Below are 13,229 nucleotides of genomic sequence, written 5' to 3'. Positions count from 1 at the left end.
CTGATCGCGTCCCAGATATCCTGAGGTGGGAGGGAGAGGAGCCAGAGGTCGTGGTACATATTGGTACCGCTGACATAGGGAGGAAGAGGGAAGGGGTCATGAAAAGAGAACATAGGGAGTTAGGTAGACAGTTGGGAAGGAGGAACGCAAAGGTAGTAATCTCAGGATTGCTGCCTGTGCCACGGGAAAGTGAGAGCAGGAATGGAGTGAGGTGGAGGATGAATGCGTGGCTGAGGGACTGGAGCAGGGGGCAGGGATTCAGGTTCCTGGATCATTGGGACCTCTTTAGGGGAAGGTGTGACTTGTACAAAAAAGACGGGTGGCACTTGAATCCCAGGGGGACCAATATCCTGGCAGGAAGGTTGGCTAAGGCTACAGGGGAGACTTTAAACTAGAAAGGTTGGGGGGAGGGAATCGAAATGAGGTGACTGAGAGCGAGGCGGTTAGCCTGCAAATAGAGAAGGATTGTAGACAGTGTAAGAGGGAGAATAGATGGGTGATGGAGAAGGGGAGAGCTCAGACCAAAGGTTTGAGATGTGTCTATTTTAACGCCAGGAGTGTAGTGAATAAAGTGGATGAGCTTAGAGCGTGGATCGATGCTTGGAAGTGTGATGTGGTGGCCATTATGGAGACTTGGGGACAGGGACAGGACTGGATACTTCAAGTGCCGGGTTTCAGATATTTCAGAAAGGACAGGGAGGGAGGCAAAAGAAGGGGCACTGCTGATCAGGGATAGTGTCACAGCTGTAGAGAAGGTGGAAGCCGTGGAGGGATTGTCTACGGGTGGAGGTTCGGAGCGGGAAGGGGTCGATAACTTTGCTGGGTGTTTTCTACAGGCCGCCCAATAGTAACAGGGATGTTGAGGAGCAGATAGGGAAACAGATCCTAGAGAGATGTAGGAATAACAGGGTTGTCGTAATGGGAGACTTTAATTTCCCAAACATCGATTGGAATATCCCTAGGGTAAGGGGTTTGGATGGGGAGGAGTTTGTTAGGTGTGTTCAGGAGGGTTTCCTGACACAGCATGTGGATAAGCCTACAAGAGGAGAGGCTGTACTCGATCTGGTACTGGCTAATGAGCCTGGACAGGTGTCGGATCTCTCAGTGGGGGAGCATCTTGGGGATAGTGATCATAACTCTATCTCCTTTACGCCAGCATTGGAAAGAGATAGGATCAGGCAAGCTAGGAAAGTGTTTATCTGGAGTAAGGGGAAATATGAAGCCATCAGACAGGAGATTAGAGGCGCAAATTGGAAGGAGGCATTCTCGAGGAAAAGTACTGAAGTAAGGTGGCAGATTTTCAAGGAATGTTTGTCTGGAGTTCTACATGACAACGTTCCGATGAGACAGGGAGGTGTTGGTAGGATACGGGAACCATGGTGCACGAAAGCTGCGCTGAACCTAGTGAGAAAGAAAAGGAAAGCGTACAAAAGGTTCAGCGAGCTAGGCGATGATAGGGATCTAGATGAGTATACGGCTTGTAGGAAGGGACTTAAGAAAGAAATAAGGAGAGCCAGAAGGGGTCACGAGAAGGCCTTGGAAGGTAAGATTAAGGAAAACCCTAAGGCGTTCTATAAATATGTGAAGAGTAAAAGAATGAGATGTGAGGCAATAGGACCTATAAAAGGTGAAGGTGAGAAAGTCTGTAAGGAACCGGAAGAAATAGCAGAGGTGCTTAATGAATATTTTACCTCGGTATTCACGGTGGAAAAACACCTGGGTGGTTGTACTACAGAATTGAGGCGGACTGAAAAGATTGAGTATGTGGACATTAAGAAAGAGGATGTGCTGGAAATTTTGAATAGCATCAAGATAAATAAGTCGCTGGGTCCGGATGGGATGTACCCCAGGTTACTGTGGGAGGCGAGGGAAGAGATTGCAGAGCCTCTGGCGATGATCTTTGTGTCGTCGATGGAGACGGGAGAGGTTCCGGAGGATTGGAGGATTGCGGATGTGGTTCCTATATTCAAGAAAGGGAATAGGGATAGCCCAGGAAATTACCGACCAGTGAGTCTAACCTCAGTGGTTGGTAAGTTGATGGAGAAGATCCTGAAGGATAGGATTTATGAACATTTAGAGACGTTTAGTATGCTCAAAAGTAGTCAGCACGGCTTTGTCAAAGGCAAATCATGCCTTACGAGTCTGGTGGAGTTCTTTGAAAATGTGACTAAACACATTGATGAAGGAAAAGCGGTAGATGTGGTTTACATGGACTTCAGCAAGGCGTTCGATAAGGTCCCCCATGCAAGACTTCGAGAAAGTGAGAGGGCATGGGATCCAAGGGGCTGTTGCCTTGTGGATTCAGAACTGGCTTGCCTGCAGAAGGCAGAGAGTGGTTGTAGATGGGACTTTTTCTGAATGGAGGTCGGTCACCAGTGGAGTGCCCCAGGGATCTGTTCTGGCACCCTTGCTGTTTGTCATTTTCATAAATGACCTGGATGAGGAAGTGGAGGGATGGGTTGGTAAGTTTGCCGACGACACGAAGGTTGGTGGTGTTGTGGATAGGTTGGAGGGATGTCAGAAGCTGCAGCGTGACATAGATAGGATGCAAGACTGGGCGGAGAAGTGGCAGATGGACTTCAACCCGGATAAATGTGTAGTGGTCCATTTTGGCAGGTCAAATGGGATGAAGGAGTATAATATCAAGGGTAAGACTCTAAGCAGTGTAGAGGATCAGAAGGACCTTTGGGTCCGGGTCCATAGGACTCTTAAATCGGCCTCGCAGGTAGAGGAGGTGGTTAAGAAGGCATATGATGTGCTGGCCTTCATCAATCGAGGGATTGAGTTTAGGAGTCGGGAGATAATGATGCAGCTTTATAAGACCCTCGTCAGACCCCACTTGGAGTACTGTGCTCAGTTCTGGTCGCCTCATTACAGGAGGGATGTGGAAATGATTGAAAGGGTGCAGAGAAGATTTACAAGGATGTTGCCTGGATTGGTTGGCATGCCTTATGAGGATAGGCTGAGGGAGCTCGATCTTTTCTCCTTGGAGAGACGAAGGATGAGAGGTGACCTGATAGAGGTGTACAAGATGTTGAGAGGTATAGATCGGGTGGATTCTCAGGGGCTTTTTCCCAGGGCTGAAATGGCTGCTACGAGAGGACACAGGTTTAAGGTGCTGGGGAGTAGGTACAGAGGAGATGTCAGGGGTAAGTTTTTCACACAGAGGGTGGTGGGTGAATGGAATCGGCTGCCGTCAGTGGTGGTGGAGGCAAACTCGATCGGATCTTTTAAGAGACTTCTGGATGAGTACATGGGACTTAATAGGATTGAGGGTTATAGGTAAGCCTATATATAAGCCGAGGTAGGTAGGGACATGACCGGCGCAACTTGTTGGCCGAGGGGCCTGTTTGTGCTGTATTTTTTCTATGTTCTAAGACTCTTTTGCAATGGTTTATCTGGTTGACACACCGATCACAGGTACCTCACCTGAAGAACACAGGTCCAATCTAGAAGAAGTATTGAGATTGTTAAAGGAAGCAGGAGTTGGGCTGAAATGGGAGAAATGTACTTTACAATCAGGAGAAGTTGCCTGTTTAAGATTCAGGGTCAATTCGATCGTTCTACATCCTGTGGAAGAAACGGTAGAAACCATCAAGGAGGTCCCACAGCCAAAAGATATACCTCAGCTGAAATCATTTCTGCGCACGGTGAACTGTGATAGCAGATTTTTTAAAATGTTTCTGGAAATGGGGAGAAGATCTTCGGGTGAGCGTTCTCCAAGGCGGCCTTCACGACACACGACAGCGCAGAGTCGCTGAGCAGAAACTGATAGCCAAGTTCCGCACACATGAGGACGGCCTAAACCGGGATGTTGGATTTATGTCACACTATCAGTAACCCCCACAACTTGCCTCCTGGACTTGCTGGCTGTCCTGTCTGGAGACAACACACATCTCTTTAACCTGTGCTTAATGCTCCCTCCACTCACATTGTCTGTATCTTTAAGAACTGGCTGGCTGTAGAGATTTGCATTCTAATCAGTATTCTGTAACTTGATTTTGTGTCTCTGTGCCCTGTTTGAGAGCACATTTCCACTCCATCTGACGAAGGAGCAGCGCTCCGAAAGCTAATGGCATTTGCTACCAAATAAACCTGTTGGACTTTAACCTGGTATTGTTAAAACTCTTACTGTGTTCATCCGCCAGGGCATTGAGTACAGGAGTTGGGGAATCATGTTGCAGCTATATAAAACCTCAGTTTGGCGGCATTTGGAGTATTGCGTGCAGTTCTGGTCACCACACTACCAGAAGGGCTTGGAAGTTTTGGAGAGAGTGCAAAGAAGGTTCACCAGGATGTTGCCTGGTCTCGAGGGCATTGGCTATGAGGAGAGGTTGGAAAGGCGGAGGCTGAGGGGGGATTTGATAGAGATCGACAGAATTATGAGAGGCATAGACAGGGTGGATAGTCAGAGGCTTTTTCCAAGGGTATTCTGGTCAATTACAAGGGGGCACAGGTTCAGGGTGAGAGATGGAAAGTTTAAGGGAGATGTGCGGAGGAAGGTTTTCACGCAGAGAGTGGTGGGTGCCTGGAACGCGCTGCCAGAGGAGGTGGTGGAAGCAGGCACATTAGCAACATTTAAGAGGCATCTGGATGGGTACATGAATAGTTAGGGAATAAAGGGGTACAGACTGAGTAAGGGCAGAAGGTTTTTTTTTAGTTAGGGCATCATGATCGGCACGGGCTTGGAGGGCCGAATGGCCTGTTCCTGTGCTGTACTTTTCTTTGCTCTCTGTATGCACAGCCAGTTTTCCAGCATCATATAACACCGCCACAAACATGACCACAGGGGTCACACTGAGTGACTGATTCAGTTACGAACAAGATTGGACATGATATTCCCAAATGTGGTGGGGAGGCTGGAGGCTCGGCAAGCCTCTCAGAAGGTAAATCACAATTCAGGACAAACTGTTTGAAGTGGAGAATGCCTCCTGATTGGAACCTTTGCACAGGTTCAGTTTGGGTGGCTGGTGAAACAGTGGAGAGAATGGGTCCAGTCCCCTATATCATGAAGGTACAAGGCTGGAGGGTACAAGGCTGGAGGGTACAAGGCTGGAGGGTACAAAGCTGGAGGGTACAAGGCTGGAGGGTACAAGGCTAGAGGGTACAAGGCTGGAGGGTACAAAGCTGGAGGGTACAAGGCTGGAGGGTACAAGGCTGGAGGGTACAAGGCTGGAAGGTACAAGACTGGAGGGTACAAGGCTGGAGGGTACAAGGCTAGAGGGTACAAGGCTGGAGGGTACATGGCTGGAAGGTACAAGGCTGGAGGGTACAAGGCTGGAGGGTACAAGGCTAGAGGGTACAAGGCTGGAGGGTACAAGGCTGGAGGGTACAAGGCTGCAGGCTTAGGAAACACGTGGACCACCTGAGCAGGAGAGCAGTGATAAGGAATGAGCAGGTGACCCCGCAGATAGTTTGAGGTTTCCAGTTCTGATTGCTGGAACTTTGGTGGAGAATGTGGGACCTGAGTTACCGATGAACAACCAGAAGCTGCTGAAGAGGCAACGAATTCAGGATTAATGAGCCTGCCCTTCTTGTCTGTCCCTTTAAATGCAGCCGAGCCTATCACTGAACTGAGACACTCCAACACAGCCCAGAAATCTCAGGACTGATTGAACCTTTGCTGAGTTTTTCAGTGGATCTTCCCGAGACCCTTTTTAATAGAAGGGCCTGCTGTGGGCCGAACTAACCTTGTTCTTTGTTTCTCCTGAGGAGTATTTCGGATTTTGGCAGCAAGGCATGTAGTAGCCTGGCCCCTAAAGGGAGGGTACGTTCCCGAGGGCCAGGGGACTGTCGATGGCATTATGGATCATCCTGGCCGGCAGTCAAACCAATCAGCAGGAGGCTCGGAGCACAGGTTGAGGAGGGACTGGCAGTTGGAGCCTGGGAGTTGAGCAGAGCAGTTGCATTGTAATCCAGCCTGAATTTGTTGTCTATATTCTTACTGTTTGGCAATAACGCCTTTTATTGTTAAACCGAGTTGCCCTCGATCTATTCCATTAAATTTTCACCAGGACACAGCACAGGATGCCCAATAGCCTCTCCCCCTGAGTCTGACATTCAGGCTAAACCTGCAAGTTTGATGTATGGCCACGGTTAAGGTCACACGGAAGAAAACAAAATCAGCAGCTCGATGCTCGATTTGGTTCACATGATGTGAAAGTGTTTGCGTTCTCAGAGAATTTTCAGAAACATTTTCAGTCAGAATTTGCAGATTCAGAAGTCAAAATCACTGCACGCCCCCCCCCCCACACAGTTCCTCGCGCACTCCCCCACCAGCCCACAGCCCCACCTTCTTACCTCCCCACCCCCCAGGAAGTTGATCCATCGTGGTGAGGTGGCTCGGAAGGAATTCTGATGAGCAATTTATCGCAACAGCCTTTTCACATTATGTTTAAATGTGTTCCGAATCCATTGTTTTTCTCCTTGTGACAGAAACAGTTTGATCTGCCAGCATTTTTATTCCAAATATCACCACCTCCAAAAGACTATTATACATCTGCAAACTATTGTGCAAATGCAATGACTCACAGAACAGACTGGCGTTTTCTGTGAGAAGACATACAGGAGACAGTGTAAAATCGAGAGAGTATTGAAGCCCTCGATATCATTCCACCACCAATGTTTTACAGCCGGATTCAGGCCGTGTCTCTCTGATCCTCGGGTTCCAGAATGGCAGAAATTATTTCAGATTGACAAAACGGTTCAAAATTTGCAATAACTGTCTCTGTTGCAAATCCATGCCGGGAAGATAACATTACAGCGCAGCAAGAAACCATTCAACCCAACCAGGCTTATGCGACTCAACTTCATAAATGCTGGCCAGCCAATGACACCCATGTCCCACGAATGAACAAAAAAAAAACTTTCCTGCAATCTTTCCCTTCTTGATGAAGCAATAAGCCAAGGCTGCCTCTCACACAGTTAGAATCATAGAAACCCTACAGTGCAGAAAGAGGCCATTGGGCCCATCGAGTCTGCACCGACCACAATCCCACCCAGGCCCTATCCCCACATCCCCACATATTTACCCGCTCATCCTTCTAACCTATACATCTCAGGACACTAAGGGGCAATTTTAGCACGGCCAATCAACCTAACCCGCACATCTTTGGATATAAAATACACCATTTCAGAGAGTAGCAGCAGGGTACTTTTTCATTCATTCGGGGGATATGGGCGTCGCTGGCTGGCCAGCATTTATTGCCCATCCCTAGTTGCCCCTTGAGAAGGTGGTGGTGAGCTGCCTTCTTGAATCGTTGCAGTCCATGTTCTGTGGGTTGACCCACAATGCCGTTAGGGAGGGAATTCCAGGATTTTGACCCAGTGACTGCAAAGGAACGGTGATATATTTCCAAGTCAGGACGGTGAGTGGCGTGGAGGGGAACCTACAGGTGGTGGTGTTCCCAGGTATCTGCTGCCTTTGTTCTTGTAGATGTAAGTGGTCGTTGGTTTGGAAGGTGCTGTCTAAGGATCTTTGGTGAATTTCTGCAGTGCATCTTGTAGATGGTACACACTGCTGCTACTGAGCGTCGGTGGTGGAGAGATTGAATGTTTGTAGATGTGGTGTCAATCAAGCGGGGCTGCTTTGTCCTGGATGGTGTCGAGCTTCTTGGGTGTTGTTGGAGCTGCACCCATCCAGGCAAGTGGGGAGTATTCCATCACACTCCTGACTTGTGCCTTGTAGATGGTGGACAGGCTTTGGGGAATCAGGAGGTGAATTACTCACGGTTCACAGATGTGCCAGGTGCGTGGAACTGCAGCTCTTGAGGGACCGTGTTAGGGAACTGGAGCTGCAGATCGCTGACCTTAGTCTAGTCAGGGAAAATGGGAGAAAAATCGACAGCAGTTATAGGCAACTAGTTACACCGGGGCATCGGGAGAATGACACGTGGGTCACAGTTAGGAGGAGTAAAGGGCAGAAGGGTAAAGTACAAGGGAGGACTCCAGTGGTGGTCTCTCAAAATAGGAAGGGCTTGGTGACAAGTGTGAGAGGGGAGGGGAGTGAAAAGTTAGAAGAGGGGTCACCTGTGGTTGTCCCACTCCAAAACAGGTACATTGTTTTAGATAGTGTGGAGGAGTGTGCCTCTCCAGGGGTAAGACACAGTGACCAGGTCACTGGCACACAGTCAGGCTCTGTGGCCCGGAAAGGGAAGAGAGGGGTTAGGAGAGCGATAGTGGTGGGGGATGCATCAGTTAGAGGCACAGACAGGCGATTCTGTGGGGGCGAACGGGACTCCAGGATGGTAGTCTGCCTACCTGGTGCTGGGGTCACGGATGTCTCCGAGCGGATAGGAGGCATATTAAAAGGGGAAGATAAAGAAACGGATGTCATTGTACACATTGGTGCAAATGACGTAGATAGGAAGAGTAGGGGGGTCCTAAGAGAGCAATTCAGGGAGTTAGGAAATAGGTTAAAAAGTAGGGTCACTAGGGTGGCCATCTCTGGGCTGCTCCCAATGCCTCGTGCCAGTGAGGCTAAGAATAGGGAGTTAGTACAATTGAATGCCTGGCTAAAGGACTGGTCCAGGAGGGAGGGCTTTATTTTCATAGATCAATGGGAGGTTTTCAGGAGAGGATGGCACCTGTACAAGAGGGAGGGGTCACAACTAAGTTGGAAGGGCACAAATATCCTGGCTGGAAGCTTTGCTAGTGCAGTTCGGGGGGGTTTAAACTAGTATGGCAGGGGGGTGGGGATCAAACTATTAGGTCTATAAGTGTGGTGGCTGGGGACGAGCTTGGGGCTGGGACAAGGCTGGCAAAGAAGAAGAGCACTCTGGGGGAGGACGACCTCACTGAGCCTGGAGGTCTGGAGTGCTTATACTTCAATGCAAGGAGCGTAGCAGGTAAGACAGACGAACTTGGGGCCTTAATGCGCACGAGGAATTTGGATGTGGTTGCGGTGACAGAGACTTGGTTGAAAGAGGGACAGGACTGGCAGCTGAATATTCCAGGGTACAAGTGTTTTAGGCGAGACAGAGGAGGGGCCAAAAGAGGTGGGGGAGTAGCGGTATTAGTTGGAGAGCATATTACAGCAGTGCAGAGGGAGGACAATTCAGAGGAGTCGTGTAACGAGTCACTCTGGGTGGAGCTTAGAAACAGGAAAGGCGCAGTCACTATGTTGGGGGTGTACTACAGGCCCCCCAACAGCCCAAGGGAAGTGGAAGAATGGATATGTCAGGAGATACTGGATAGGTGCAGGAAAAATAGGGTTGTTGTAGTGGGAGACTTCAATTTCCCTGGTATAGACTGGAAATCGCTGAGGGCAGGGACTCTGGATGGGGAGGAATTTGTAAAATGTGTACAGGAGGGTTCGTTGGAACAATATGTAGACAGCCCGACTAGAGAGGGGGCTATACTGGACCTGGTACTGGGGAATGAGCCCGGTCAGGTCTTCAAAGTTTTGGTTGGGGAACATGTGGCAAATAGTGACCACAATTCTGTTAGCTTTAGGATAGTGATGGAAAAGGATGAGTGGTGTCCCAAGGGTAAGGTGTTGGATTGGGGGAAGGCTAACTTTATTGGGATCAGGCAGAAATTGGCAGCTCTTGATTGGGAGAGGCTGTTTGAGGGTAAATCCACATCTGGTATGTGGCAGTCTTTTAAGGAACGGTTGTTAGGGCTACAGGACAAGCATGTGCCTATAAAAAAGAAGGATAGGAAGGGTAGGATTAGAGAACCGTGGATAACCAGGGAAATTGAGGGACTGGTCAAAAAGAAAAGAGAGGCATATGTTAGGTCCAAGCAGCTAAAAACGGAGGGAGCTCTGGAGGAGTACAATGAAAGTAGGAAAGTACTCAAATGGGGAATTAGAAGAGCAAAAAGGGGTCACGAAATGTTCTTGGCAGACAGGATTAAGGAGAATCCCAAGGCATTTTATTCATATGTTAGAAACAAAAGGGTTGTTAGGGAAAAAATCGGACCTCCCAGGGACAAAAGTGGGGACTTATGCTTGGAGCCCAAAGAAGTAGGGGAGATCCTAAATGAATACTTTGCGTCGGTATTCACAAAGGAGAGGGATGTGTTGAATGGGAGTGTCTCTGAGGGGAGTGTTGAACCGTTGGAGAAAATCTCCATTACAAAGGAGGAAGTGTTAGGTTTGTTAGAGAATATAAAGACTGACAAATCCCCAGGGCCTGATGGAATCTATCCAAGGCTGCTCAGGGAGACGAGAGGTGAAATCATTGGGCCTCTGACGCAAATCTTTGTCTCGTCACTGGACACAGGTGAGGTCCCAGAGGATTGGAGGATAGCCAATGTGGTCCCGTTATTTAAGAAGGGTAGGAAGGATAACCCGGGTAATTATAGGCCGGTGAGCTTGACGTCCGTGGTGGGGAAGTTGTTGGAGAAGATTCTTAGAGATAGGATGTATGCGCATTTAGAAAGGAATAAACTCATTAACGATAGTCAGCATGGTTTTGTGAGAGGGAGGTCATGCCTCACTAACCTGGTGGTGTTTTTTGAAGAAGTGACCAAAATGGTTGACGAAGGAAGGGCCGTGGATGTTGTCTATATGGACTTTAGTAAAGCGTTTGACAAAGTCCCTCATGGTAGGCTAGTGAAAAAGGTTGGATCCCATGGGATAAAGGGGGAGGTGGCTAGATGGGTGGAGAACTGGCTTGGTCATAGAAGACAGAGGGTGGTAGTGGAAGGGTCTTTTTCCGGCTGGAGGCCTGTGACTAGTGGTGTACCGCAGGGCTCTGTATTGGGACCTCTGCTGTTTGTGATTTATATAAATGATCTGGAAGAAGGAGTAACTGGGGTGATCAGTAAGTTTGCGGACGACACAAAACTGGCAGGACTTGCAGATAGTGAGGAACATTGTCAGAGGCTACAGAAGGATATAGATAGGCTGGAAATTTGGGCAAGGAAATGGCAGATGGAGTTCAATCCTGATAAATGCGAAGTGATGCATTTTGGTGGGAATAATGTAGGGAGGAGCTACACGATAAATGGAAGAACCATAAAGGGTGTAGAGACGCAGAGGGACCTGGGTGTGCAAGTCCACAGATCTTTGAAGGTGACGTCACAGGTGGAGAAGGTGGTGAAGAAGGCATATGGCATGCTTGCCTTTATAGGACGGGGCATAGAGTATAAGAGTTGGGGTCTGATGTTGCAGATGTATAGAACGTTGGTTCGGCCGCATTTGGAATACTGCGTCCAGTTCTGGTCGCCACACTACCAGAAGGACGTGGAGGCTTTGGAGAGAGTACAGAGGAGGTTTACCAGGATGTTGCCTGGTATGGAGGGGCTTGGTTATGAGGAGAGATTGGGGAAACTGGGGTTGTTCTCCTTGGAAAGACGGAGGATGAGGGGAGACTTAATAGAGGTGTATAAAATTATGAAAGGCATAGATAGGGTGAACGGTGGGAAGCTTTTCCCCAGGTCGGTGGTGACGTTCACGAGGGGTCATAGGTTCAAGGTGAAGGGGGGGAGGTTTAACACAGATATCAGAAGGACATATTTTACACAGAGGGTCGTGGGGGCCTGGAATGTGTTGCCGGGCAAGGTGGTGGAGGCGGATACACTGGGAACGTTTAAGACTTATCTAGACAGCTATATGAACGGAGTGGGAATGGAGGGATACAAAAGAGTGGTCTAGTTTGGACCAGGGAGCGGCGCGGGCTAATTGTTCCTTGTTTCTCGTTTCAAGGCTTCATTCTATGATCATCTTGCTGGTGCCAGTACAGAGTGAGACTGCGGATAGTTGAGAACCTGTCTCGGGGGCAGGGAATTCATTGGGTGTTCGTGGAAGTGGAAATGAATAGGGTTGGGAAGCATTTTCCGATCAGGGCCAGTGTGATATCCTGGACTCGTTTCGATCGCCTCAGGGGGTCGGAGAGGAATTTCCCAGATTTGTTTTCCCCATATTGGCCCTGGGGTTTTCACTCTGGGTTTTCGCCTCTCCCTGGAGATCACATGGTCTGGAATGGGGGGGTGGGGGTGAGTTAATAGGTTGTGATGAACAAAGCATCGTAGCTGTGAGGGACAGCTCGGTGGATAGGATATTGGTATGTAGATAGGCTGGAAAATTGGGCGGGGATCCTGGATTCAGGATTCAATCCTGGACCGGGGAGCGGCGCGGGCTTGGAGGGCTGAAGGGCCTGTTCCTGTGCTGTATTGTTCTTTGTTCTTTGTTCTTTGTAATATTCCTAGCTTCTGGCCTGCTCTTGTAACCACTGTGTTAACGTGGCGAGTCCAGTTGAGTTCCTCAGCCCAGCTTCCCTCCCAAAATGTATCCCTCAATCAACATCACAAAAACAAGATTATCTGGTCATTATCGTATCTAAACTATTCGCTTCACTCCGTGTGGGAGCGGGTTCCACACTCTCACCATCCTCTGGCTTCTTCGGAATTCCCCACTGGAATTCTCGGTAACACTTTTATTGATGATCTCTTGTTCAGCTTGTTCCCCACAAGAGGAAAACATTCTCTCCATATCCACTTTATCAAAACCTCTCTGAATTCTAAGCACTCCTATCAGGTCTGCTTTGGGAAATAAATGGGATCATACTGAGCACAGTTAGAGTGGGAAACCACACAGAATACTGTGTGTTCCCTTCTCAAATAGTTTGGGGGTTGGTTCTGATTTAACTGCATTCAGGTACTTCAGAGACAGAGTACAGGAATGAGATAGAGAATCTGGTGAACTGGTGCGGCAACAATAATCTCTCCCTCAATGTCAACAAAACGAAGGAGATAGTCATCAACTTCAGGAAGCATAAAGAAGAACATGCCCCTGTCTACATCAATGGGGACGAAGTAGAAATGGTCGAGAGTTTCAAGTTTTTAGGTGTCCAGATCACCACCAACCTGTCCTGGTCCCCCCATGCCGACACTATAGTTAAGAAAGCCCACCAATGCCTCTACTTTCTCAGAAGACTAAGGAAATTTGGCATGTCAGCTACGACTCTCATCAACTTTTACAGATGCACCATAGAAAGCATTCTTTCTGGTTGTATCACAGCTTGGTATGGCTCCTGCTCTGCCCAAGACCGCAAGGCACTACAAAAGGTCGTGAATGTAGCCCAATCCATCACGCAAACCACCCTCCCATCCATTGACTCTGTCTACACTTCCCGCTGCCTTGGCAAAGCAGCCAACATAATTAAGGACCCCATGCACTCCGAACATTCTCTCTTCCACCTTCTTCCTTCGGGAAAAAGGTACAAAAGTCTGAGGTCACGCACCAACCGACTCAAGAACAGCTTCTTCCCTGCTGCTGTCAG

The 13,229-nt window shown here is 48.7% G+C and overlaps 2 protein-coding genes across 2 annotated transcripts in view; one reads left to right on the top strand and one right to left on the bottom strand.

The window, feature by feature from the left end:
- Positions 1–13,229, top strand: part of LOC144503448 (natural resistance-associated macrophage protein 1-like) — a 432,123-nt gene that overhangs the window by 59,571 nt on the left and 359,323 nt on the right. The gene's annotated exons all lie outside the window — the stretch shown is intronic.
- Positions 1–13,229, bottom strand: part of LOC144504067 (SPRY domain-containing protein 3-like) — a 450,173-nt gene that overhangs the window by 433,062 nt on the left and 3,882 nt on the right. The gene's annotated exons all lie outside the window — the stretch shown is intronic.

This window comes from Mustelus asterias, chromosome 14, assembly GCF_964213995.1.
Source record: "Mustelus asterias chromosome 14, sMusAst1.hap1.1, whole genome shotgun sequence".
Classification (NCBI taxonomy): Eukaryota; Metazoa; Chordata; class Chondrichthyes; order Carcharhiniformes; family Triakidae; genus Mustelus; species Mustelus asterias.
This window is presented reverse-complemented; position numbering and strand designations above follow the sequence as displayed.